The sequence below is a fragment of the Macrobrachium rosenbergii genome, chromosome 54 (genome assembly GCF_040412425.1).
Source record: "Macrobrachium rosenbergii isolate ZJJX-2024 chromosome 54, ASM4041242v1, whole genome shotgun sequence".
Taxonomy (NCBI): Eukaryota; Metazoa; Arthropoda; class Malacostraca; order Decapoda; family Palaemonidae; genus Macrobrachium; species Macrobrachium rosenbergii.
Window position 1 is genome coordinate 21,530,103 of NC_089794.1, and position 5,000 is coordinate 21,535,102.

Here is a 5,000-nt window from a genome sequence, read left to right on the forward strand (position 1 = left end):
ACTCAGTCATGATTTAAGAGAACGTCGGCCTCTGTCGGCTGTTAACAATAATAAACCGGTGCTTATGTAGTATATAATTATATGTTTATTGATTTATCATTACTTATTTGTTTATTTTATATATTTTCACTGGTTATCTCCTGACCCAAGGACTTGTGTTGCCAGGCAGTCCTACTAGGCCTATAGGGCCCCCATACGTGCTCACGCCTAACCGTCAGTTGGAGTGACCTGAAGGACTGAAGAATTTCTTCAGCCTTATTCACGCACTATTCACTTCGGCTTACAGGAAATAAATGTCTCAGTCTCACTCAAAGTTCTTCTTGGGATTGTGTAGTGAGAGGCCGGAAGATATGGAGACACTGCGTCTGAGTGCGGCTTGCGTTGGTAATTATATCGACCACGAGGATCGCAATCGAGAAACATGGACTAAAGACGGGCAGTTGCAAGGACCGAGAGCTACATATGTCACACCAACATTTTGCCGGAAATATTACTTGAGAAATGCGACCGGTTCAATTATCTTTCTTAATTGTGAGACAAGACACTTGTACGAGAAAATCCTTAGCGGCCCTAGAAGGGTTGATATGCCACGCTTGAGATTCTTCGCAACTGGGCGAAGCGACAAGGATTTGAAATTCACTGCCGCCATTTCTGCTCAGTCACCGGGGAAAATCGTAAGGGAAACTTCCTAATCAATATGGTCTTCACCGAGGAAGCAGTATTTGAAGGTAAGCAAGTTATAATGCCAAACAAAAATTTAATTTGAGTTGATAATGTGCATGTAAAATATCCTCGTGCTGCGCAGTCGAAAGTTTGTTCGTTATTGCCGCCAGACTGCCATTGCTTCCTGGTGAGTTCGGCTCGTTTCGGCCGTGAGTTATGTAGGCCGTAAAAACCTTTACGTGCAAAATGGGCGCCGTGTTTAGTACCAGCCCCTTGGAGATGTGCGCAAAACATAAGATAGTGACGGTAATGAGCCTACAGAGGCCCAGGGGGGCTTTAAAATACCATTAACATAAGGTCTTGCGTTGTTTTGGATGTTACGGCCGAAACGACCAGGGCCGTTCCTGAGCATCTGTTGTTGGTCCGTATTTTCAACTTTTCTTCTTAGTTGGGTCATTATCATCAGCTTCACTATACAGTTGATGCCAAAAGAGTATCTTCATTTTCATTGGCAACTTTGCAACTCCTGACGTATGGAGACTATAGAAATGCGTAAAGGTATCAGTGACTGTTTCGTGAGTCATTATCAGTATATATACAGTACATGTCTGTGTACATGGGTATAGTTAAGAAGTATAAAAGTTTAAAATACATGTCGACCTAAATCAGATCTTCATAAACTTTACCAACTTTTTTTTGGGCTCCTGTGCCTTTATTAAGTGAAGTGCCCCCTTTTCGTCATTTTGAAACTAGAATGTCATAAGTCAGGATTAATAGAGTACTCTTAATCCTGGTCATAAGTAACGCTGCCTTTTTGTGCCAGTCAGAGTAGGCAGCACTTGATAGCTTCCAAATGAAGTCTGTCCTCTATATAGTTCAATAAAGGCCCCCCTCTTCTGTGGAGTCGACATCGCTAGCCAATACACAGACAATTGTACTCCCCGAAGTTCATGCTAAACCAGTGGTTCCCAACCTTTTATTTGGCCATACCCCACCTAATCACCTCTAAAAAACTGATGCCCCCTGTGGTGATATATAATTATTATTCAAAAAATGAACTCCTATTCACGTGGAGGAACCATAAAAGGCATTAACTTTAGGTTTAAACATTCTCGAATGGCCCCCCCCTTAAAAATCAGATTGCCTCCCTGGGGGGCGTACACCCCACGGGAACCACTGTGCTAGACTGATACTTCACTTCACACCTCCCCACACACACACAGTAACAGGTTGTCAGTATGCAAGTTTTTCGGTAATCACATCAACCCATCATTTCTCACCAGGACTCAGTCATTCAGTACAAACTACCTATTACCATTTTTTTTTTTTTAGTTTTATGTAAAAGAACACTATTGGGACGGCTTCGTCTGTCCTCCATCAGATCTTAAGAACTACTGAGGCTAGAGGGCTGCAAATTGGTATGTTGATCATTCACCATCCAGTCATCAAACGTACCAAATTGCAACCCTCTAGCTTCAGTAGTTATTTTATTTGAGGTTAAGGTTAGCCGGGGATCGTGCGTCTGGCAGCGCTTTCTATAGGCGTGCGACGCACTTGACCGCATCTGGGGAGCAACTGACCGTTGGCCGGTGGTAGCTGGTAGCTTTGTACAGCACCATACGCTATACAGATAACTCGATTGCGCCGAAGACTTCGGCTCATTTTTTGTTACATTTTGAAAACCGCTATTGCGTTTACACACAACGTAGCTTAGTATAAAATTACGCAAAGCCTATTCTTGCAACCGTTTCCAGGATAACTTGGCCATGGTGTTGTGGGATGAACTTGCCAGTCCTATACTCTTCCTTATACCATTAGCAACCCATCGGAGTCGTCTAAGTACCAATTAAGTTATTCACTGAATGGGCCTATACAGATACTTGAATTGACTGCTATGAGATTATTATTAATCCAAAATTATAAGATTATAATTATTCAAAATTCCTAAATATTCTCACGCTATAGGCCTAACAGATCATCAACTTGTTTAGCGAGCTTGTAGAGACTGGAGACTAGAAGGCTAAAAATATATATAATATAATGATCCCAACTCAACATATGATGACTGATGGTTGTGCTGACGTTTTAACAATCGAGATGACGGTCATTTTTCATCAGCCAGACTTTCCAAGGTCCCGAGAATCGGCCGAAATTGCAGATCAGCCATGACACAAAAGACTGCGTGTTGCAGCAGCGGTCTGCAGCTTCTCTCTCTCTCTCTCTCTCTCTCTCTCTCTCTCTCTCTCTCTCTCTCTAACACTTACAAACTTATATAATAGCTTGTTTTTTTTTGTTTCTCTCTGTAAAGCGTACTTACATTTTATTTATATTTCTCAGCGCACAAGTGAATTAGACCAACGTTCGATCCCCGAACCTGTTGGGTGGGAACGGTAGCCTATGTGACTGTTTCTCTATCAGTCAAGTTAGTCGACTATAGTGGGGCTTCACAGGGATAAAATGGGAGAGAGAGAGAGAGAATCACTGCTGTCAAAATATGTACCATCATATAATTGCAAACGGGAGGAGGTTGACAGGGTGTAATCGCCTACCGGCGCGAAGCCAGTCGTTATATACTCATGAGTTTCTCTCTCTTGCTTTTCACTCATACACACGCTTATATAAGCACCTCTCTCTCTCTCTCTCTCTCTCTCTCTCTCTCTCTCTCTCTCTCTCTCTCTCTCTCTCTCTCTCTCTCGCCCATTGTTGTAGCACTTTGTACCCAAGTGCGGTAAAGAAATGGTCAGCAGTATACTGCTCCTGAGGCATCTCTGTTCGGTCGTAAAAAAAATGAGTACTTCATTTGTGGTGAGTTTTGAGCGCAACAAGGAAATGCACTGGCCGCCTTCTCTCTCTCTCTCTCTCTCTCTCTCTCTCTCTCTCTTTATGTAGCCAAAGAGGTTTATCTTGTCCACAAGATATCTGGACCAGTCACTGACGAAATTCACTTGAGCTCTGTCGAATGTGGAGTGGTGTGTGGGTCTCAGGAGTGTCTATAGGCCTAAGGTCAGCTCGTTGGATTTCGAGATTATTTTGGATCTTGATGCAGTTCCTGGATGTTTTTTGTTTTTTGTCAGTTTCTGTGACGTCACACCACAACCCTTTGTTACAACTAGGACTAGCGAACAGTATTTTGATTTCAAAATCTCTCTAACTATAATATAGTTTTCTGAAAAAAAAACTATTGTGCCGGCTTTGTCCGTCAGCACGTTTTTCTGTCCGCACTTTTCCTGTCCGCCATCAGATCTTAAAAACTACTGAGGCTAGAGGCTGCAAACATACCAAATTGCAGTCCTCTAGCCTCAGTAGTTTTTATTTTATTTGAGGTTAAAGTTAGCCATAATCGTGCTTCTGGCAACGCAACAACACGGGCCAACACGGCCGACTGAGAGTTTCATGGGCCGCGGCTCATACAGCATTATACCGAGATGTATCTATTTCCGGTGGCCTTCACTATACCACCAAAAGCATGTTCGGTTCAGTTAGTAAAAGTTTGTATTGATAAAGTTTGGTCTTTAAATGAAAACAGACTCATCATTTGAAAAGAAGCGTGTTTAATATCACTCGGAAACGCAGAAGAAAGTAGGGAATTCCACAGTCTGAAAGCGAATGGTATTAGAAGTGAGGAAGTTGACTGACCATTGAGTTCATGGCTTTCAGATAGTATTTGTTATAGTGGTTAGTTAAACTACATTTGTATAATATTCAATTTCCTTTTGTCATTTTGTGCATGTTTTCATGAATTCAGTTTCTTGAATCTGAGTAACAAATAATTAGACATTTCTTCTGCGCAATCGGGTTTTCTGTGCAGCCGCTATAGCGCATAATCAAGGCTACCGAAAATGGATCTATCTTTCGGCGGTCTTGGTACAATGGTGTATGACCCGCGGCCCATGAAACTTTAAACACGGCCCGGTGGTGGCATATCCTATATCGTTGCCAGAAGCACGATTTTAGCTAACTTTAACATTGAAGAGAATAAAAACTACTGAGGCTAGAGGGCTGCAACTTGGTATGTTTGATGCTTGGGGGGTGGATGATCAACATACCAATTTGCAGCCCTCTAGCCTCAGTAGTTTTTAAGACCTGAGGGCGGACAGAAAAAGTGTGGATGGACAGACAAAGCCGGCACAATAGTTTTCTTTTACAGAAAACTAAAATGAATAACTAGAAAAAATAAACAAACACTCGTTGATGTAAAGATAACTTAAGTAATTCCCTGTTGTTTGGAAATCTAATTAATATAAACAATAGTAAAATATTTCGGTTTTCTATACTTGTAGTTTCAGGCTTCACTAAATCATCGACTGGAATAATCCCAAGGTTCCAGACTCGATAGA

General features: G+C 41.9%; 1 protein-coding gene across 1 annotated transcript in view; it reads left to right on the top strand.

Moving 5' to 3' along the window:
* The first annotated feature begins 603 nt into the window (after positions 1-603).
* Positions 604-5,000, top strand: part of LOC136834841 (organic cation/carnitine transporter 2-like) — a 65,916-nt gene continuing 61,519 nt past the window's right edge. The window contains exon 1 of the mRNA XM_067097621.1: positions 604-728. The gene's annotated coding sequence lies outside the window, so the exon portion shown is untranslated. The remainder of the gene's footprint in view (positions 729-5,000) is intronic.